General features: G+C 36.1%; 1 protein-coding gene and 1 long non-coding RNA gene across 20 annotated transcripts in view; one reads left to right on the forward strand and one right to left on the reverse strand.

Annotated features, from left to right (window-relative positions):
* Window positions 1–24,878, reverse strand: part of LOC106881986 (paired amphipathic helix protein Sin3a) — a 163,094-nt gene that overhangs the window by 103,136 nt on the left and 35,080 nt on the right. For 7 of the 19 annotated variants that reach the window (XM_014932522.3, XM_089366074.1, XM_014932520.3 and 4 more), the window contains exon 1: window positions 7,269–7,370. The exons of 6 other annotated variants lie outside the window; for them this stretch is intronic. The gene's annotated coding sequence lies outside the window, so the exon portion shown is untranslated. Of the gene's footprint in view, window positions 1–7,268; window positions 7,371–13,766; window positions 14,172–24,878 lie in introns of those variants that run through there. 6 more of the 19 variants (XM_089366086.1, XM_089366075.1, XM_089366073.1 and 3 more) reach the window with 2 other exon arrangements.
* LOC149132051 (uncharacterized) lies at window positions 898–2,693 on the forward strand. Its single transcript, XR_016244994.1, has 2 exons — window positions 898–1,003; window positions 2,467–2,693. It is a non-coding gene; the product is annotated as an uncharacterized LOC149132051 (long non-coding RNA).

Consider the following 24,878-nt stretch of genomic DNA (forward strand, 5'->3'; position numbering starts at 1 on the left):
ATATTAGATGAAGAGGGGTTTGTATTTTGTAGCGTTTTAGAAAAATTATTTTAAACAAAGGAAATATTCAAGACTAACAGTAATCCTTATACACGTACAATGAAATATATTTCGTGGGAGCATTGTAGAAAAATCATGCAATGTTTAAACTACATAAGCTTTAAGGAGATGTTGAAAAATATAGGGTATGATGTTCATAGTGATTGATTGGGGTGTGGAAGTGAAGATATATAGGAGATGAAAGCCCTTCCCCCACCTGTACAAATTCTCGTTGCAGTGTATTTGATAACCGTTTCGAAAGAAAAAAAATACGTATTAGAAAAGAAACGATCAAATGAGTAAGAGAGGATGGGAGAGTTAGTAAACAGGTTGATAAGAGAGAGAGAGAGAAGGCCGCCAGAGAGAAAGAAAAGAACAGTGTCTAAGAGCGGACGAATACATATAGAAATAGCTTTGGATTAACATGAGGTAGAAACGGAAGGGGAGGAGGATGACGGACAAGAGAGAGGAGAAGGAGAAGGATTGACTAGAAGCAAAGCGTAGCGAGAGAAAGGAAAGGAGAAGGATGAGGTGTGAAATAGACGAGGAAGAAGGGGAAAGAGTATGAAGAAGTAACAAAAACAAAACGAAAGGGAGAGGTGGGAGAACGCGTGGCACAGGAGGATGAGGAGCGGTAAGAGGTAAGATTAAAATATGTTTGGCTAGCTTGGTTCGGTGGAAGGTTTTGCTAACGAGCCGAGGTCATTATAGTGTGTCGCTGGTTGCCTGCCTCCGCCCACCACTACAGTACTATCTATTACTACGACTACTACTACTACTACCACCATCACTAACAGTCAGCATATAGCAACGAGAAGACCCTCTCTGATTATGTTACTATGTTTAAGGAGAGAGTGAGGGCGGAGGAGATATTTAATAGGACCCCCCACCGACCTAGACTACTATCACTCCACCACCACCATCACTGCTAACCAAGGTTTCTGACATGGCAGAACAAGCAAAGGTTTGTTTGAAAAAGGAACATATATATAAAACTCGGGGGGACCACGATCAACGAAAATATAACATCAAGAAAAAAAGTGTATTAAAAAAAAAAACAATCAAATATCGTTATTAAAGTAATAGAATATCAAAACCTAACTTAAATACGAAAACGGGTGTGAAATGCTTTGGTCGTGTGGTATTTAGAGTCTAAGAAAATTGTTTCGAATTCCATTCCAAGGAAATCGTTTCCAATTACGTCGCTATTTCTTGAGAAGCACGACCTACAGAAACCTCATGCCTGTGTGTGTGTGTGTGTGCGTGACGCTAATTTTATCTTTTTTCTAAGGTTATTTTATCTCCCAAAATTTCTTTGAACTCCAAATAATTTTGTTAAGAACAGTAAAACCTCCCAGGTCCATCATGATTATTCGTAAAAAAGAAGAATATACGGAGAGAAATAAAGTTAAAAAGTAGATCACAGACGTGCCTGCAATACCTGTTTAAATATATATATATATATATATATATACACACATACAAAATAACAAACGAATGTATTCTGTTCAGAAAGGGGAGGTACGGTGATTCATAAACGAAAATATCAGCAATAATTGCTAGAAAATGTGAGAGGAAATGTCGAAGTAAAGTTTACATAAGCCAATCTCATTTTTAGTACGACAGCCGAGTGAGGGAAAATTCAACGACAGAACTTAATAAGCCCATTAAATAATACCAACAGCATTTCTAGAAGAGATGCTTTATTCTCTAAAATGGTAATATATAAAGACAATATCTAAAAATGAACTTCGACAAATTGCAAAAAATCGAAAGCTACATTTATATATATATATATGTATGTAGTGTTCAGTACAGATTAAAAAAAGAACGCACACACATTACATGCATGATATATTATATAACTATTAGTAAGGAAATGCATTAAAAAAGTATATAAAGATTAGAAATGGGAATTGCAAGGCATAATAATAATAGTGAAATTCTGTAACATTTATATGTACATATACATGTGAGTAGCTAGCCAAAGTACTTTCCACTACTCTAGTGTTGGAAAGGCAGAAACGACGATAGCAGTAGTAGTAGTTGTAATATAGCAGTCTAGTTTGGTCGAACAATAGATGTAAGAGGGGAGGAAATAGGAGAGACAAAGATAGAAAAAGCGTTGAAGACATTTAGTGGACGACAGCAGAGACAATGAGTACAGGCCAACGCTCGCTGTTGTTATTTTGTTTAGCCCCGGGTCAACTCTGGTAAAAGCAGACCGAAGATCTAAAAGTATTCCGGCCATGGCCATCCCATTTTTTACTCCATTACTTTATAAATCCTTTCTCTACCGCGGTAGGGTGCAACCGAGGGGAGAAAGACTTTATTTATTAGCATCCAACGACCATGAAAAAAAACAAACAAACAACTCCTTGGTTGGTTAAGAGCAATGTGTCCTTTCTCTCTATCTTTAATTTCCAGGGTGACTAATCTGCATCTATTTCTAGCAGGCCGAACGACCAGAGTAAAGAGGCTTTCGTCATTGTATTACAAAAATGAGTGGCAGCCACATCAACGACCTTCCCCTTCAGTATTTTTTATGGTGGTGTTGGTGAAAGGCGGTAACGATGAACTATAAGCAACGGAAACGAAATGGACTTGTGTATGCAACTTGATAAACGAGGGCAAGCAGCAGTGTTTAAGTGTTCTGATTTAAAAAAAAATATATATATATATATATATATTTATAGATACATGGTCATGTGCGATTATGTGTACGTATAATTCTTAAGACTTCCACATTGCGTGTGGGTGTATGTGTTTATATATATATATATGTATATATATATATATATATATATATACACACACACACATGCCTTAACACGTTTATCAAAATACACAAGATAAATTGAAATAGTAGTCGAACATATGTAGATATATATATATACAACCGTGTATATGTTTACGTGTACTTATGTTTCTTGTATATACACACGTATATTAAATCCTGCGGACTCTCCAAGAAGCGATAAATTACAGAACTTACACACACACACACATAGATATACTTTATATATATAAAACCTTAATTGCCACTCCTCTAAGCACCATGCCTTCGCTGGTAATCGGAGCCTTTTTTGTCACGAAGTGTTTGATGTGTTATACAAAGTGAGATTATATTTATTAAATATATTTGCGACGGTTTAAAGAAAGGAAAATCTAAACACATTATCTATCGCGTAGTCTTTTTTTCTTTACACAGTAAACTGAACATTTACAATGAACAAAGAAAAAGATACTTAACCTATATATGTATGTCGTTATATTAAACACGCAATTTTCTCCCCCCCCCCCTATCCGTGTATGTGTGTATATATACGCGCTTGAATGTCGTGCGTTTCTGTTGCCAATCCACTAATGTATACATCCGTAGAACATGCTCCATACATTAACAACGCCATCCAGGGAGCTTCTAAATAGTCACAAAACATGCTAGAAATAGCAGCGAAATATTCTTCCACTAACTCGGTGTTAAAAAGTGAAGAAGGCGTTGTACAATGTACTTTTGAGTGCACTGAAGCTCGGGGGATAAAAGTATTTAAAATGGTCATGGCCAGAACGTCTCAGGACAGCTGAAACAAAACAACGCCTTCGTGTGTTCGTGTATTGCATCCACTTCCAATTTTAAACACGCGATTCACGTAGCCTACCGTAAAACACAAAGGTATATATATATATATATATATATATATATATATATATATATATATATATATATATATGTGTGTGTGTGTGTGTTGTATTACAGAGCAAGAAAAGCTATCACAAACCCTGATTTATTTAAACACAAGTTTCTGCGCATACGCTGTATCTATATATAAACATACAGAAATATAAAGACATTCGTGACAAACTACACTCCCGATCGTTTCTACACATACATACACTGCATGTGAATTGTATTAAAATGTTATGTAGTACAATTGTTGTCTATGAAGCTACTGAGCCTCTGGACAAAGTGTTAGGCGTTTTGAAAAGGGACATGTGCATGATGTCTGTCTGGTGTATATATATATGTCAAGAACGTAACTCGTTCAGTCAATTACTAATGCCTTATTTTCTTCTTGTTGCTTACATATTTATGGTACAGTAAACTGTGTTTCATTTCCCCTATGGCTGTCTCCATTCTTCGTAGACATTCGACTAGTTTAGCTTCTTTCTTTCATTTACCACTTCCCCCTCCTCCTGTTTGTTGGTCCACCAGTTAAAAGGTAACAAATACCACTAGTAATTTACGACTGTAAAAATAACCAGTGAGCACACACACACACACATAGATATGTTTTAATACACAAACTACACCCTACAAATGGAAGAAACACCCACAGAAAACTCAATGCCTGTTTAGCCTGAGGTCATCCTAAATCGGACAGATCTACCATCAAAGTGATCCAATCGTGGTCATCCAATCTTTACGCCGTTCACCTTTAAGAACAATGTACCCAGGATCATGTTATCCAAAAGTGTTCTAGTTTTCCAAGATAGTGGGATGTGATTTAACGGGAACTTATTTGGCATTTCTAGTATGTCGAACCTCCACGAAGACGTACCCCCGTTGGCTCGCTAAATAAATAAATGTAGCTGAGCTCATCGAAATGAATCATCAGTTTCGAAGGAATACACACACACACATTCATATCATACTCTCTTTTGTCCCTGGATCACCAGATCACTGAGGCGTCTTGAGTTTCCTTTTAGAAGAAAATTTGTGTCACTTATCACCAATCGTCCCTTACGAAATCGACGAAACTCATATAAGCCGTATGTGTACGTGCGCACACACCACAGACGTATAAAATATGATCAAGAAGGCTACTGTATAATTAAATAGGCGCACTCGACAAGGAAAAAAAAAACATAAGTATCATACAGCCACTTACATTATATATATATATACCTGCAAACATATACATTACGGAAGTATATATATATATATTCAGCCCATTGTGTGTGTACAGAAAATGTTTATTTCGCTCAATTACCAAGTTCTCAATATATGTATGTGCAAGATAAACAAGAATCCATGACTGCTAACAAACCTCACCTACCCCTGCAATAGAGTACAAAGTGGAATCGTCCAGAACGTTGACAACGAACATTTACGTATGTCGGGCTAGTCTAATATTCTGACTTTCTACATACCAATCGTGTTCCACCCTATATATATATATATATATATATATATATATATATATATATATATATAACAAGCTGAAGAAAAAAGTGAAGAAAAGAGCTGTTTAATGCCGTGTTTTATTCGTGGTGAAGTAAAGAAATAAATAAAACCTGATTGTACAACTGAAGATTTCATTGATTTTTGTTTTTTGTTTTCACTGAACAGACGACAAGGAATGACGGTAGGAGGACTTAAGAGGAGGAGGAGGAGAATGAGAAGCACTAGGGGGTGAGAATCAGAGAGCGAAAAGTCCTGAAACAAAAGAGAGAGAAGTGGGGGGGGGGGGGGTAGAGTATTAGGAAAAAAATAGATAGAGAGAAAGAGAGCTGTGAAAAAGTGGAACACGAAAAGAGGGATAAAAATAGAGAAAAACGAAAAAGAATGGAGAGAAAGAAATAAGGAGAAAGGATGAGAGAGAAAATAAGGAGAAAGAGTGAGCTAGAGAGAGAGGGGGGTTATTGTGATTGTTGAAATGTGTAGTCGACGGCTGGTGGTGGTGGTAGGTCGAGTTCATTTTTGAATTTGAAGCCAGTCGACTCGCTCAGATATTGCATAGGAAATAAAGCGCGCTACAAGGATAAGAAAGAGAGAGAGAGGGAGGGAGGAGAAGAATTGTATGATGGAAGGATGGAATGAACGAACGAATACAACACAACAGAGACACCATACAAACATAGCATACAAATATTTCCTCTCAGACTTATGTTTATTTTATCAACAATATATAAGTGCACTATAGACAACAAACAATCTACTTTAATTTTTTACTAAGAACGAAGGAATTTTACGGGAAAAGAAAATATAACATTTACAAAGAAAATTATCAGACGGACATTAATTAAGGCAGGAAAAAAATAAAAAGATGGTAGAGTGAGAGAGAGACCCATAAAAAGCAGACGGATAAAAATAGAGATGCATTTCAGAAATGAATTAACGAGAACATTGGCAATCTACGATGTTCAGAAAATGGGGAAAAAAAAAGCCTGGCTGGCTTAGTTTTTGTTTGTGCGTTACGTTTTAGTTTTGGTTGTTTAGGAAGACATGATCAGACATTAAAGTTGTACAAAATCATGTTGTTAATATCTACAAATAGGATATATATATATATATATATATATATATAGTTTTAGGGAAAAGAACCAAGGTTCATGAACTCATCGATGAAAATCCACTGTCACATATAGAAAAATTAATAATTAAAAGCACAATAAATGAGTATAATATAATACAAAGTAAATATCATAAGATAAAGATAATAAAACGACTACACGTGTTTCATAACTAATTTTCAAATAGAAAGGAAATTTTAATCGATTAAAATCAATTAGAATTATCGAAAATAAATTCTAATCAAAAATATATATATATCCAATGTTATATTGACGTGAAGATAGAAGACAAGAGAGAAGGAAAATATTTGAACCAGATATATTTTATGGTCGACTGGAACGAAGCCAAAATAACAGATGTATGCAGAAATAGATAGTTGATGTGTTTGTATGGAAACGTATGCAAATTTATATGTGAAATATACATGTGTAGATGTATATGTATATTATTTAAATAAATGGGTGTGATGTTTTAGAAATCGTACCAAATAGCACACGTATATTTATATACATATATACACGCGCACACATAATATAGTATATACAAATGAAAGATGTAGGTCACCCCGATTTGATGCTCGATGGGGGGAAAAAGAGGGGAAATAGGTAAACAAAATAAACAACCGGTCAAACAAAGCAAAATCGACACAAAAGAGTATTTACTTCTGGCTACCGTTTTGACAACAAACAACATTAGAAGAAGAGGATAAAATGCCCGTAGATATTGAACAGATAAGTATAATAGCAATTGCAATATTATGGTTGTGCATTCACGTCAAAGAGAGAAGAAAAAAAAGGCACACGACACGGATATAATGTTGTTACATATGTACATTGAAAACTACGAAACCTGCGGCCCCGGTCGAACATCTGACGAAAATATCCTAACGTATGGAACATCCGATGTGTGGAGAGAAAAAATCAGCGATATTTACCTTCAGACATTGGATGATGACGGCGATTTTTCCCCAGTTATTGAAAACGAGTATGGCAAACTAGCCACATCTACCACCATCAGCGATGTACCATCCTAACTTCTCTAACAACATTTGGAAATCCCTTACGTCATTCTCGTCAGCCAACCAGCGACGAGCGGCCACTTTGAAACGCCAATGGAAAAACATGGGCTTGTCTTCCGGGTTAGCAGTCGTCGTAGCAATCAGCTTGCTAGCAAGACGCGCCATCCAGTGTTTGGTGGTGGTTGGTAAAGCTTGCAGCTGTGTTGCTGAGGTGATTCTCAAGCGAAGCACACACACCACCTTAATGGTTGTTTTGTATTTTAACTGCGGAAATTTCAAGCGAGAAAAATAATAATTTGATACAGATGTCGACTAGGGGAGCCTCTCGAACACTTTAATCTGCTGGAGATAGCAACCAAATCTCACTCTAACCATCTGATAAAAAGGAAGGACATTTGTATAGACGTCGCAGACCATGAGAATAGTAACATTACTGCACACTATAAACCAACTAAGCTGCCTCTCAGCAAAAAGAAATTTGAAATCGTGAAAAAGACTAAGACGAAGGCACCTCTCGATCGCTTTAATCTACAAGAGATAGCAACCAAATCTCACCGTACAATTTGATACAAAGGAAGGACAGTGTGGACGACGCGGTTAATATTACCATAGAGGCTATACCATACGCTATATGGGTGTAATAACATTAGTACGAAACTATAAACCAACAAGAAAACTATAGAAAAGGTTGATTGTCCAGTTCGAAATAGTGTTCATGTTTTAGTACCGAGTTTAGCGCTAATGAAGTTAACCGCCGATCGAAGACGTTCCTCTTATGACCGCCACCCTCTCCTTTCTTTCTTTTACTTTCAGACTGTATCTAGAAACACGTTAACCATTTTTGAAATTCTTTTTTTTATAGAAAAAAAAAGTTGGGTGTGATTTGAAAAAAAATTTGGTTGCGATTTCTAACAGGTGAAGCGATCATCGTTGGCGAAATTAGGATACTTCGTTAATCGACTCTGATGGCATCCTTATAAATTGTTTCAGTGAAATCAGATTACACACATACATATATATACATTACACACACACACACATACAGACGTATCAGGTTTCTAGGAGTAAAATAAATAAATAAAAATAACCAATGCAGTGCACTGAAATAAAAACTAATTATTATTGTTACCAACAAGAATAATAATTCAGCAAATAAAAAATATTTTCATTATTTGATTTAGGAACCAAAAACAAGCAATCAGCCACCCGGATGATACCGCGGAAAGCATTCGGTCTAGTAAACATTTGCATTGCATTTCTGCCTCGATTCTTCTTTGCTGCATGAAAGTGTGATGTAGCTACTTTGGTGAAGGATTGAAAATTCTTAGCAGCGTGTATGCATGTATATATTTGGGTATGTGTGTGTGTGCATAAAATGTTGATTTAAATTTCTTATATATGGTCTTCTGTTTCTTTTCTTTTAGCTTATTTTAATAGGGTGGCGGAAGTTTGACATAAATCTTTCTAATAAACTGGGTGTGAAAGAACATTCGACGCTCATATATTTTCTCACCGAAAATTGTTACAAAAGAATCGTGGCGACTGGGTTCGATAACAAGCAGTAACCCTCCTTTTTCTTCTCATATTTGTTGCTGATGCACATATGATATGCATGTGCGCACTTCTATACTACATTCAAATTTCGCTGCTGTGTACTAAACCACATACGTACGTACATACATTTATTTATGCTAGCAAGGACAACCTTTTTCGAGAAGCGGGTCGCAGGTTGCTCATGACTGATTTATACGTACATACAGTTGCTTGAAATGGAATGTATTTTTCATAATTTGATAGGAAAACAAAAAACTTTACCAAATCGTACAGCATGAAGCAATAATGGTATTCCATGGTAACCATGCTTGACAGCAAAGAGGTTGAAGACATGGTAATCTCCCAGGTGTGGTAGGAAATGAAACGAAGAAGGCCAAGGATGCCACTCTGTTTAACACCACCACCTGGATTTTGAATGGCTTCAGTATTGCAAGCTATTAGACTAGATCTACCACCATCACTTTCCTTTCTGGCCATGGTTTTCCTGTAGATGATTTGACTGGGTATCAACTATGATCTGCAAAAGATCAGCAGAGATAATGGCCACAGTTTATTCTCCCACACCTGCCATCAAACATTCTTTTGCAGTAGCATAAATCAGACTGGTCTTCAGATGAAACAAACTCACACACATATCCAAGTCCATTCACAAGATATTTAACAAACAGAAGCTGTAAAGGAATAGAGTCGCCCAAGGTTCCACACATTAGGGCTGTATCCAGAACAATGTGGTTGCAAACCAAATTCTAAATCACACAGCCATGGCTGAACATTTATCCTAATTTGTAGAATAGAGTGTAGTGTATTCTTGCATTTTCAAAGAGGTGAAATATTTGTCCATAACATGCCGCTTGAAAGGGTCTCATCCAATAGCATGGAAAAGCAGAAGTAACAATGATAAGATATATATAATCACTTTAATGTTCACTTTTCCATACTTGCCTGGATCAGACAGAATTTGCTGAGGCTGAATGTTCTTTCTGTTAATAACCCTCATCTGTTTCCAAAATATTTTCATGAAAGATCACAAGCGACACTACTTGTATGACAATCATTTACAATTATCATGCAATGTGAAGACATTGAGGCATAAACGCATGCACATGTTTAATGTGTTTGTGTGCATAAAAGGACAAGAAAATAATATCTCATCCAAAACTAAATTTTTTTTTTAAAAATCAAAAAATATCAACTGGATTATAGCTGGGAGATAACAGTTTACCTAAAGTAGCTACCCTCATTTCCACCGTGGCCTCATGACAGATCCAGAACCTGGTGCATGCGTTCCTCCCTATGTCCCTGGAAGAATCTTTGAACACCTCCATGATATTGGTCACCAGCTCAGCCTTGGTGTTGCAGGCAGAGCAGTTGGTGTCTTTCTCATTACTTTCATAGTAATCCATGGGGTTAAGTTGAGGGAATTAGAAGGAGAGAATTTGGGGCTGGTGAAGTAGAAATCCTTTCACAACCATTTCTGACTCTTTCCAGAGGTATGGCAAGGAGACAAATCCTGCTACCACACATATGGCATTCCAGCAGCAACCCTCTCCAGCCAGGGCTTGACCACAGTCTCCAGCAGTTTCACAAGGCTACAGAAGGAGGAAACAGTTGATTTAATAAGAAACCCCAGTGCATGGCTTGTACTTATTATATCAACCTGTCGTCTGCTTTGGGAAGAATGAAGATTGAATGGCAAAGTCAACCTGGGTAAGAATTAAATTCAGAGAATATTAAAATTCAACCAAATAATGATTTTTAACATAAACACAAGGTCAAGAATTTGCAAGGAGGAAATAGTCAATGAAATTTCTTTCTGTACTTAACTGTTTACATCTTTTATTAACATGAGAAGGACAAAAGGTAATGAGAACCTTAGTAGAATTTGAATTCAGGACTATAAGCAAACAGAACGAATATCACAAGAATTTTGACTGACACTCTAACAATACTGCCACCATCCATCACTCTCACATCATGAAGTAATTGCTTCTAACTCAGGCAGGAGGCTAGCAATCTTTAAGGGTTAGTCAATTACTTCAATCTTAATGTCCGAAAGGATGAAATGCAAAGTTGACTTCAGCTGGATTTGGACTCAGAATCTAAAGAACTTGAACAAATTTGCAAAAATATTTTTGCCTGATGCTTGAAAACAATTCTGTCATAATCTACTACGCTCACATGATATGAAATAATATATCATGAGATATGCAATGACATATCACATGAGATATGCAATAAACAAACATGATTGGTACAAAATCAGGACCATGCCAAGAGGTTAGGGAGGAATATGGATGAAAATATTGATCCTGGTACATGCTTTTTATTTTTATCAATGCTGGATTAATGACTGACTTTATCAATGCTGGATTGGAGTGATGAATTTGTAGAGTTGTTAGGCTGCTATAGTGATGGATAGAATATCCTGCAACATTTGCTTCAACCTTCTACACACTGAATTGAAATCCCACTAATACCAACTGTACATATGAAAGGCTTCTTTCAGTTTCTGTCAATCAAATTCACCCACAAGGCTTTGGTCAGCCTAAAACTATAGTTGAAGACACCCTCGATGCCATAAAGTGGATCTGAGTGCAAAATCATGTGGATGGGACACAAACTTCTTTATACATCTATGCTTGTATCTATCATCATTTCCAATTTGTTTTCTATGCTGATGAGGGTTAGACTGACCATCAAGGCTTGAATCACTTCTTATTGGGAGCAACTGCTCCTAAGAACTGGTGTGTTTTGTATGACTTGTTGCCTTTCCCAGCTATAACCATTTTACAGAGAATACAATGTGCATTTTCTGATGGCACCGACACTAGAGAGACTGAATACTCCCCTGAGAGACAAGACATCACAAACCTACACTCTCTATAACCTTTTAACCAACCACTTTACAGTGTGTAAACTATGTAGAAAGCCTTGTATACAATATTCATTTATTTGTTTCAGTCATTTGACTGAAGCACCGTCTTGAAGGATCTTAGTTGAACAGATCAGTAAGCCTAGTACTTATTCTATTGGCCCCTTTTGCTGAACTGCTAAGTTATGGGGATGTAAACACACCAACACCAATTGTCAAGCACTGATGGGGTGACAAATACAGACACACACACACACACACATATAGATATAAATATACACATAATGGGCTTCTTTCAGTTTCTGTCTGCCAAATCCACTCACAAGGCTTTGGTTGGCCCAAGGTTATATTAGAAGACACTTGCCCAATGTGCCATGCAGTAGGACTGACTCTGGAACCATGTGGTTGAGAAGAAAGCTTCTTACCGTACAGCCATGCTTGCTTCTACACAAAAATCTACCCAGGTATGGCTGTGTAAAGGAAGGCTGAGTTCTGTGGTTAAAATGTTTGCTTTGTGGGTTTAGGTTAAGTCCTACGGCATAGCATCTTGGGTAAGTATCTCCTTATATAACTTTGGTCTGACCTAAGTCTTGGTAGATAGAAACTTAAGGAAGCTTGTCATATATGTATATGCATACATGTGGATAGACATAAATATACAAGTATGTATATGTTGATGTCTCCTTGGTGTGCTAGTTGTAAATGAATGTTGCTTTCGAAAAAGCTGTCATTTGGTTGCAATTTTCTGTAAAAACATGTCTGGCCATTGTGCTGTTTGTGTAAAAATGACAAGCAGAAATATTAACTTACAAGAAACCCAGTGAAGATTGTCAACAGAAAGAGCATTTTCTCTGTCTCTGCAAGAACGGAAAAGTGATGGAAACTGAAAGAAGCCTCTGGTGTATATATATATATATATATATATATATATATATATATATATATATATATATATATATATATATATATATATATACATACATATCTTATGTGTGTGTGTCTTTGTTTGTCCCTCCACCATCACTTAACAACTAGTGCTGGTGTTTACATCCCCATAACTTAGAGGTTTGGTAAAAAAGACTGACAGAATAAGCAACAGGCTTTTAAAAAATACATACTGGGTTGATACATTTGACTAAGAATTCTTCAAGGCAGTGCCCCAGCATGGCCGCAGTCTTATGACTGAAACAAGTAAAATCCACTCATAAAGTTTTAGTTGACCCACAGGTATAGTAGAAGACACATGCTGAATGTGGGATTGAACCTAAGACCACACGAATGGGAAGCAAGCTTCTTAACCACACAGCCTCTGTTAATAAATTACGGCCTTGTGCCTATGTAAGAAATCAATATATTTGCAGTTTGAGATGTGTGCAATGATGTACTGCTGGACATACAGCAAGCCAGTGCAGTCAATGCTGCTAAACACAAAGGAGCACATGACAATGGTGGGGATGGTGGTAGTTGTTGCAGTGAGGATGATGATGATGATGATGATGATAATACACACAACGCACAGATACATATATATATATATTATATTATATATAAACCAATTCATGGAAAAGACAGATACAAAAATGAACAAATACATTACACACACACACACACACACATATATTAAGTTGTCAGAGTAAATCTTCAACTTACTAAAAATACAAACTAGGTGATACGATATAATTCAGGAAAATCATTGTTGATGTTTTAATGATCATTCTTTCAAAATATAAAAGGAAAATAAAATGCACTAAAACACACATACATACAAGTAACCACACAGAGACAATATGGTGCTGCAGGAAAGCTGGCTGCAGTTACTAAGATGAAACCATTAGAAAACTCCGAGTGTAAATATGTATGTGAAAGTGGGCAGTGGCAATTTGAATGGGGTGGGTGTACACAAAATGAATATATATATATATGTATGTATGTATGTATGTATGTATACTGAAATGGAGGGAACAACTACTACGAATATGGAAACTGACCTGCTGAGTCCCATCCGAACAAGAGAAGAAAATTCCATGGTTCATCGAGACATAGGTGTCGAATATTCAACTGGAGTGCAGTTTCCATGGTGTCTTTGCAGAGCAAGTTAAGAGGACAGCAGTCTCGCTGCACAGAGTGAAGAGCCAGCCAGTTTGAGTCGAGCTAATTTGACAGCGACACAAGGTGAGGTTTTTCAATAAAGCTGGCTCTTTTGTCGACTGATAGTAGATAGGTAGAGCACCTTTGATGGATGGATACACAGTGGAGACAGCTGAGGATATGTATATATATAGTGATCATCGAAACAGAATGAATATACACTCGGTCTTACACACACACACTGATAAAATAAAATACACACACAAACATATAGATACATACATGCAAGTACACTACACAAATATGCATATATATATATTTCGTTTTTGGATTTGGTTTGCAAGATTTTTTAATGTGATTTTGTGTGTTGAAGCATATTCTGTTGAGTCTGGGGAGAGTCATTTTCTTATCGTGCCTTAAATTTTCTTTGCATCTTGCAATCTTTTCAATAGTCTTGACTCAAGACTATTGAAAAGGTTGCAAGACGCAAGGAAAATAAGAAATAAGTGGAGATTTTAACGGTGAGTGTGTTAAATTTAAGGCACGATTAGAAAATGACTCTCCCCAGACACAATAGTATATATATATATATATATATATATATATATATATATATATATATATATGTATATATATATGTATATATATATGTATATATATATGTATATATATATGTATATATATATGTATATATATATATATATATATATATATATATATATATATATATATATATATATATATATATATATATATATATATATATATATATATTCTCCCTTGTTTATAGGCATACACGTGGCTGTGTGGTAAGAAGCTTGCTTCTCAACTACTTGGTTCCAGGTTCAGTCCCACTGTGTAGCACCTTGGGCAGATGTCTGCTACTATAGCCTTGGGCTGACCAAAGCCTTGTGAGTGGATTTGATATATATACATATAGACACACAAATACACTAGACATACATTTATAAATATGCCATACACACACACACATATATATATGTGCTACTTATAATACTTTGCAATCATTATGATGATGATGATGATCATCATCATCATACTAAGTCCATTCTGACATCAATTTGACGTATCTTTCCATATCATGGCAATTTGTTGTAGTCTTTTGTCACCTAGTATCTGGCAGCACAGAAAATTGGCCATCCCTGTGGCTCATGTTATAGTTTTTACAGCTTGATGCCCTTCCCATACTGTAAATTGGGCTGGGTGCATTTTATTGAGCCACTGGGTACAAGAGAAAATAGCTGCAGCTGGACCAGAGTTGCTCTACCCAGAATAAGTATTTATATTCAGAATTAGTGCTCTCCTAGAAAGATTGCCTCCTCATCTGGGGTTGTTTTCAAAATATCCATAAATACCCACTTTGTTTCTTTCTATTTTTGATTTATTTTGTATTGAAATGCAAGTTAGATAGTACATACACATCATAATTATATGTACATTATATATATATATATACATATGAAATTACGATAATTTCAATGTCGTGATTAGCGAAAGCGAAACAGGTCTCTTTCACTTATAAAATATATTAGAACTATGTAAATTGTGTGCATTTTCCTTCTTTTATTTTGTATCTATATATAGAATATGAGGGGTTTAGCTCACTTGTGATCTAAACGAATAAGTACGCTGGGTAAGTGCTATAGTTGGTCAACCATTAGGTTCCAAGATCACAACTAAGGCTGGGTGTAGGGATCTGTGTTAGAGTTCCGTTATAACATGTATATATTATATTAGAGGAAAAATTAAAACCAAGGCAGAACGAGTACCTCAAGTCATTTAGAATAAATTAATTAGGGTAAGGTGAATTTGAAGTTTTACAGCTATTTCTGGGATAACCCAAGTAGTTGGCTAGCATATCCATGCGCTAGGTATTCCGTCATCAGACACGGCATGAATATTTTGGACAAGGAAAATTTACAGTTTACAAGAAATAAAATTTACAGTTTATAAGGAATAAAATAGTAAAACAGTGATGCATATCTTCTTGGAAAAGATGAGTTGTTAACATTATTCTCCTGCATATATTCTTCTAACAACTTTTACTTTTTATTCTTCTATTTTACTACTTTATTCTTTATAAACTGTGAATTTTATTTCTTGTAAATTGTAAATTTACCTCGTCCAAAATATTCACACCATGTCTCTGATGACGGAATACCCAGTGCACAGATATGCTAACCAACCACTTGGGTTATCTCAGAAACAGCTATAAGACTTCAAATTCACCTTACCCTAATTAAATTATTCTAAATGACTTGAGATGCTCGTTCTGCCTTGGTTTTGATTTTGCCTCTAATATATATATATATATATATATATATATATATATATATATGTATGTATGTAAATCTTTTTAGGAATGGTGAATCTTGAAGTAGACAAAGCTATAAATAATAGCATGTAAATATTAATTAAAAATCCTTTTGGATGGAAAAAGCCTAAGGATGCTCAAGGTACTTGAACCCATATCTCCTGTAAACAGGTTTACTTTTTCTATCCAAAGGGGTTTTTAACCCAATATTTACAGCTCTCTTTGCTTCAAGATTCACTCTTCCAAAGAAAATTTATTTCATGTTCTTAAAGTTTCTAAATTCTTATATCATCAAAACCAACATACATAGACCATACGCATGCACACACACACACACACACCTTTCTATTGTTTTCCTTTTTTAAATTGCGGTTATCTATCGGTTGCAACTCCTGACAGACTCGTCACTGTTGTTTAGGTGATGGAGCAGGGTCTAAACTCAGAATCTTAGAGGATTTTAAGAATTCTATGCATCCACTGCCCTGGACTGGTACCTTTCTATTGATCCTGAAAGAATGAAATTCACAGCATGACCTTGTTGGGATTTGAAATTGGAATGTAGAAAATCAAAACAAATACTGCAAGGCATTCCATCCAACACTTCTATTTTTTCATGCTGGCGAAGATAGAAAGGGCCAATTCCATTGTATATGTTCTCTTGTCTTGATCCCTTGTTATCTCATTCACAATGTTTAGCATCCTGTAATCAGGTTTAATGGTTTCATCTTGTACAGGCCCCTTTCATCCTTCATATGTATCCCATGTCCCTATTAGTGCAGTCTTGTCTCTTGTACACAATGGATGATTTCTGGAATGTCTATTTTCTCTCATTGTTCACTCATGCTTCACTGTTCCATGAATTCTTTTATTCTTTTACTTGTTTCTGTCATTTGACCATGGCCATGCTCCAAGACTTATTCTTTCTAAGCCTAGTACTTATTCTATCAGTTTCTTGTTGCTGAACCACTGAGTTACAGGGACGTAAACGCACCAACATTGGTTGTCAAGCAATGGTGGTGGGACAAACACAGATACATACACACACAAATACATACATACATATATATATATATATGAGACGGGTTTCTTTCAGTTTCTATCTACCAAATCTGAGGATATAGTAGAAGATACTTGTCTGAGGTGCCACACAGTGGGATTAAACTCGGAACCATTTGTTTGGGAAGCAAGCTTCTTACCACACAGCCACGCATGCTGACATTACATTAACAGTGTATATATATATTTGCCTAATTTCTTTCCTACATTCACTTATTCTTCACATTCAGTGTTTATATCTCACTACCATGCAACCATCTCACTCTATAATCTGCCCCTTAACACAAAGAGAGAAAAATTTCACTCACAAGGAGAAACAACAGTTCATGAAATGTTTTCTACCCTGTCCTAATTCTAGTTACTATGTCATAGCACCTACTTTTAAACTGCTAATTAGGTCATATAGGTAACAGGTGTCATCTATCTAGCCTTCTGGGCAGTTGAAAGATTGTGTTCCATGAGTGCTCTTAAAACTAAGTGCTCCTGCTCATCTGTTACATATGTAGTAGTCTTTCCTTTCAGGTTGTCTGTTTGAAATTTAGTAGTACTTCTGTCCCTTTTACACATTGTATGCACAATATAGAGTTCCTAACTAGTTGTTGATTTTTTTACAAACTGAGCACAAAGTTCTATAATTCATCATCATCATCGTTTAACGTCCGCTTTCCATGCTAGCATGGGTTGGACGATTTGACTGAGGACTGGTGGACCAGGTGGCTACACCAGGCTCCAATCTGATTTGGCAGTTTCTACAGCTGGATGCCCTTCTTAAACACCAACCACTCTGAGAGTGTAGTGGGTGCTTTTATGGCGGTACTGGCAACGGCCACGCTCGAAATGGTGTATTTTACTTGCACAGGAGCCAGTCCAGCGGTACTGGGAACGATCTCGCTCGAATGTCTTTTCATGTGCCAGGAAGGCGACGTTGGTAATGATCACGCTCAAATGGTGCTATTTACATGCCACCGACACGGAAGCCAGACAGCTGGTGCTCTGGCAACGATCGCGCTTAGACGGTGCTCTTAGTGCTCCACTGGTACAGGTGCCATCACGATTTCGCTTTCACTTGCCCCAACAGGTCTTTGCAAGCTGAGTTTAGTGTTCGATGAAAGAGGGTGCCAGTCTACAAATTTAGTTCGAAAATTTTTGACTTCACTTGATTGACTTTTTACCTTCTCAACCCTGGAACTTTTTCTCTAATTCATTGAGTCATATGGTTATGAGAAGTAGTTCAGCAACATGTAGGAGCTCCCACTGACAGTAGGCCTTAAATTCTGCTATCATGGTCTGATAAACCGTAATAAACAAGAGTGGGAGAAGTTTGAGAACCGAGGTCTCATAGACACCTATCTGCAGGCTAAAATTTTTTAATGAACTAATTGTTAAACTTTCTTTTTGCTGATCAGTAGTTCTGTTGGTAGCTTGCATGACTCTCACAAACCATTCATCTACTCCTAGTTTTTCTTAGTGACTACCAGATTACAGGGTGTGTTAGCCTATCAACAATTTTCTCCAGGTTAACAGATATTAACTCTTGGATGAAAATTTCTTCTGTATCTGTCTCATGAAAAATAAGGCACTAGTAGATCCTTGCATCTCAACTAAGCTAATTCATCAGTTTGATAGCCCAAGTAATGAAAGTAATGGACAAAGTTATATTGTAGTTAAGCTGCACTATAACTGTCCCATCTGTTTCATACACTTCCTTTGCAATGTTGCTATATTTGCCAGTCACTGGAGACAACACAACTTTGCACTATTTGTTTGACTATGCAAGTGACCAGCATGTTACCTTACTTCACTAGATATTTCCAATATTCCAGTGATTACCCTTGATAATCTTGCTGCTTTCCCAGTTTGGAGTATATAACTTTTTCCTATAAGAAAGCAATTATTTAAAGTCTACACAGTCTCGAAAATTCTTATGAATTCCAATTTTATTACATTTTTATCAAAATGTGGTTTTCAAGATTCTTTTATTCCTGAAGATTTCATCTCCACAATTCATTTACAAAAACTAACCGTTATTCATTGCAAGATGGTGTTTTTTTGCACCTCTATCCATGACAAGGAATCAAAACAGAGTGCTGTCAGGGTGAAATGAAAATATACAGACACACTTGGGTGTAGACATGGGACATAAAAGTTAAACAATACATATAATTAGGGTTTTTATTTATTTGTTTTAAGCTGATGATTTAGTTTGTCACTAACCCAAATTTCTTTGCTTGTGAACAAGTCATTTGTTCCTGTGACAAAGAACTGAAGAATGCTTGCATCAAATTTGAACAGATATATATATATATATATACATTCAAACCTTTGGTTTAATGTATGTTGTTTTTCCATGCAAGCATGGAATATATTTAATGAACATATTAATGAGGCATTGTTTTACAGCCAGACGCCCATCCTTATTTGTTTTTGAAGTAAGGGTTCCATTATTTAATATTTTTTGAGCAAGCAAAGTGATTGGATAATTTGTTCATAAGTGACAACATTTCTTATACTTCTGGTGTTTTGTAGCCTACAAATGTAAACACACAAATATACATATATAGCTGCATATATCCTTGTAATACACAAGCATGGTGGGAAGGTTAAAAAATTTTATTCCTAACCACACGGCTTCAAGTTCAGTCTCATTGCATGGGATTATGGGCAAGTATCTTCTACTATAGCCCTGGGTTGACCAAAGCCTTATGAGAGGACTCAGTACACAGAATCTAAAAGAAGGCCATTGTATATGTCTGCTTGTGTTTCCTTGTTTAGAGATTGTGCAAGCAGTGTCCTTTGTTTCCAATCTTCCAAGAAAACATGTCCGGCCATGGGGAAATATAACTTTGCTTGGAAACAAGTGAGGATTGGTGAGAGGAAAGGCATTTGTCTATAAAAAATGTTTCAATGAATTTTGTCTTACCTGTGCTAGCACAGAAAAGTGGATATTAAAATGACAACACACACGCCATTAACTAAGTGAGTGAAATCTGATGCTGAAAGAAGATCTATATAATGTAATAAATAATCATTTGTCACACAGCATGTCTCAGAAGGAAGCATAGTTGATCAATCATATTGTAGAGTACTCTAATACATGTTTTATCAACCCCAGAAGACAAGATGGACAAAGCAAATTTGGTCTATATAATATTTGAACTTACTGAGGGAGAGAGCTATGGAAGTAAATACTGTATAAGACATGTTTAACACTTTAGTATTCAGATTATTCTGTCGAGTGTAATGCTTTTCATTCATATTGTTTTTAATTAATCATGCATTACTTTGTAGCTTGGAAATTATGATGATGTGGTTGTATATTTTATAATAGTATCAAAGGGCTGATGTGATAAGCTGGATCTGACTGGTTATGGCTGGTTTAAATGCTACAACATTAAGTCCCATGATGTACTAGTGTTTGTTAGACGCTGTATTTGCTGTTTTGTATAAAACACAAAAAAGAAACAATATGAAAACAACTTTAAATTTTATTTCAAATTAAGAACTGCATATGTGTGTGTAAAGTCAAGAAGCTTGCATGGCAACCATGTGGTTTCAGGTTTAGTCCCACTACACAGCACCTGGGACAAATATCTTCCACTATGGCTGCAGGCTGATGAATGCCATATGAATGAATTTGGTAGATAGAAACAGCTCTCCTAAGGCAGCGAGCTGGCAGAGACGTTAGCACACCGGGCGAAATACTTAGCGGTATTTCGTCTGCCGCTACGTTCTGAGTTCAAATTCTGCCAAGGTCAACTTTGCCTTTCATCCTTTTGGGGTCGATTAAATAAGTACCAGTTATGCACTGGGGTTGATATAATTGACTTAACCCGTTTGTCTGTCCCCTTGTGGGCAGTAAAGAAATAAGAAACTGCGTGGAATGTTACCATATATGTATGTATATATATATATATATATATATATATCACCACCATCATCATCAATGTTTCTTTTTCCATGCTGGGTATGGGTTGGGTGGTTTGGCCAGAGCTGGTAAGGCCAGGGGCTGCACCAGGCTCCGTTGTCTGTTCTGGCATGGTTTTTATGGCTGCAGCCCTTGTTAGCACCAACACGCCACAAAGTGCTTTTTATGTGGCACCAACACATGTATCAATTCTGCTGAGGTGGATGGCTCTTCTTGAGTATAGCAAGGCACCAGATATCTTGGTCCTTTGTCACCCCCTTCGTAGGGCTCCATGGCATGTCTTACAGGGTCTCCCTCTTCCACAAGTTCCATCCACTTTAATTGATTGGCACACGTACACACACACACACAATACAAGCATGTGTGTGTGTGGTGGTCCACCTCACCACTTGGTAACCAGTATTGGTTTGTGTACATACCTGCAGGTTAGCAGTTTGGTAAAAGAAGCCACCAAAATAAATGCTAGACTTGAAAAAGTAGATTCTGGGGTCAATTTGTCCAACTAAAACCCTCCATGGCAGTACCCCCAGCATGCCTAGTAGTCTAATGACTAACACAAGTTATGTATGTGCTGGTGTTGATATACATACATACACACACACACACATATATATATATATATATAAAATATAAACAATATATAAATATACTATGTGCATACCTACATATATATGTATTTATACATGCATATATGGGTACAGGACATAAAAAAAAACGTAGACAAAACGAGATATATATACACATATATTCTATATCTATACCTAACTACTTCTCTCTATAAATATGCGATCACGCTCTCTCAATGAATGTAGTATTTATTTATATTTAATAAAATTCAGCTGCAGTTAGATAAAGTAATGGGGTTCTTCTTATTCTAGTCTTCCTAAGGTACAAATAATAAAGGAAATATTTACACACATCTCTTTGTTTAAACACTGAAACGAAAAACATAGAAGTAAAGAGAAAAGAAGTGAAGCTGGTTGACGGTTTTAAAGGGGAAAAAAACTTCGATTTAATATAAATAAAATTAAATAAACAGAAATCGTCTGCTAAGAAGGATTAAATATGGCGCGACCGCCAGAGCAGAAGTTGAAGGTGAAGGACAAAAGAGGTGCACGGGAAGGAAATGGAAGAGAAAAAAAATAAGAGAGATAATTGAAAGTTGAGGCGGTTTCTATCTTCGCTTCGACTAACAACAAAACTATATTTACTACAACTACTACTGTACTATTCATTATTTTTATTCATAAAGGCGTCGAAGTAGCAGAATCCTTAGCACGGAGTTCAAATTCAACCGAGGTCGACTTTGCCCTTCATCCTTTCGAAATCGATAAAATAAGTACCAGTTGAGCACGGGGTCGATGTAATCAACTTAGCCCCCATCCCCGAAATTGCAGGCCTTGTGCCAAAATTTGAAACTTTATCATTATTATTACGAGCCATTTGTACATTCCGAGTTCAAATCTCGCCGAAGTCAACTTTGCCTTTCATCCATCCGGGGTCAGTATAATAAAGTACCAATCAAGCTCTGAGGCCGAGGGTCAATGTGATCGACTAAACTCTCCCATACACTTAAAACTGACGGCCCTGTAACCTGAATCAGAAATTAGAAAGCATTATTATCATGAGCCATCCAAGGAGCCACTCGAGGTGGTAGAAATAGTAACAATATCCCTTCAAATCACACTGTAATATATATATATATATATATATATATATATATATATATATATATATATATATATATATATATATATATATATATATATATAAAGATAGAAGGTCGTGGATAGAATGTCTTATCATAGGTCAAATCTGTTTTTTTATAAAGCAACGATCGCAACTACTATTCAATGATTTTTGCTGTGTTATTTATTAGTCATGTATACAAATAATAATATATTTTATCGATCTCTCCACCTGTCTGTGTATCAATTTATTTGTCTGTTTAAAATCGTCGGCCGGTCTCTCTGTCTCTATAACCATTCATCTGCACAGACTAATCTATATTAGTCTATCTATCTATCCACACATACATATATATATATATATATATATATATATATATATATATATATATATATATATATATATATATATATATATATATATATATGTGTATAGACAAATGTGTGTATACATAAATAAACACACACGCACACACATATCAACTCCGCTAATTATAAATGTATATTTCAACACCATTTTACCTATTATAAACCACTTCTAGTCACGCCGCTAATAGTAAAAGTAGAGGGAGGGAGAGGACAAACAGAATTAATCAAACACACACATATACATACATGCACACACATCTATATATACATACATACATAATCACAATATTGAGAATATTTGCACGAGGGTGTAATTTTTATGTTCAACATTGATCGAGTGTGACCACCTCATCGTCGTTTTCTTTCTTTTTTTTTACCTATCAGAGAGTGCATCAATCTTTAAGGGCAATTTAGCTGCTATTTCTAATACCCCATCGTTCTGTATCTACCAGGGACTATATATTAATCCAACGCGCTTTGAAGGAGAATTGGCTCCTATCTCTAATACTCCGTCGTTTTGTATCTACCAGGAGCTATATATTAATCCAATGCACTTTAAAGATTTTGCTACTGTTTCTAGCATGTCTGTCGACCATACAGAGGTTCCTTCATCAGAATACAGCGCGTAGTGAGGTATGTATTATTAACACGACACAAAGTGGCTAGCACTTCTGATTTAATTAAGATTTAGTTAATCAAGTCTATACCTGTATGAAGGTGAACAGGGTTAGACAACAATAAGCTCAGTATGTGCTCCTTCTCCTGTCTTTAAAACGGCATAAAAGTGTGTTTTGATGGAGATCAGGCTGCCACGGCTTGTAGAAAGAAGAGGAGCGAGCCTTCGTTGGCTTGATGGAGGGGAAAAAAAGAAACCGAATGAATAGGAAGAAACCCTTATGCACGTTGTGTAACAAATATCATTAACAGAGTGGAAATTTTTGTTAAATTCACAGTGGCTGTGTGGTAAGTAGCTTGGTTACCAACCACATGGTTCTGGGTTCAGTCCCACTGCGTGGCACCTTGGGCAAGTGTCTTCTACTATAGCCTCGGGCCGATCAATGCCTTGTGAGTGGATTTAGTAGGCGGGAACTGAAAGAAGCCCGTCATATATATATATATATATATATATATATATATATATATATATATGTGTGTGTGTGTTTGTCCCCCCTCCATCGCTTGACAACCGATGCTGGTGTGTTTACGTCCTCGTAACTTAGCGGTTCGGCATAAGTGACAGATAGAATAAGTACTATGCTTACAAAGAATAAGTCCTGGGATCGATTTGTTCGACTAAAGGCGGTGCTCCAGCATGGCCGCAGTCAAATGACTGAAACAAGTAAAAGAGTAAAATCTCCAACTTGATTGGATGTCTTGAAAAACTTTAGAATGGGGACTGCCGTTAAAAGTTTTTTTTTGTCATTTAACTTAACATTATATGTATGTATGTATGTTATATACAGTCATCATCCATCATATATATTCATCTTGTGTGTATGAGTAGTGATGATGAATAATACTTCAAGGTGGTGGTAAGTTTCGTTTTTGATTGCTGGCTACGTATGAATTTTAAATGGTTCAAAATGGAAATATCTGTGTGTTCTGTGTTTGTTGGTAACTAAGATATATCCATAACAAT

The sequence above is a fragment of the Octopus bimaculoides genome, chromosome 18 (genome assembly GCF_046866305.1).
Source record: "Octopus bimaculoides isolate indiv1 chromosome 18, ASM4686630v1, whole genome shotgun sequence".
NCBI classification, from domain to species: Eukaryota; Metazoa; Mollusca; class Cephalopoda; order Octopoda; family Octopodidae; genus Octopus; species Octopus bimaculoides.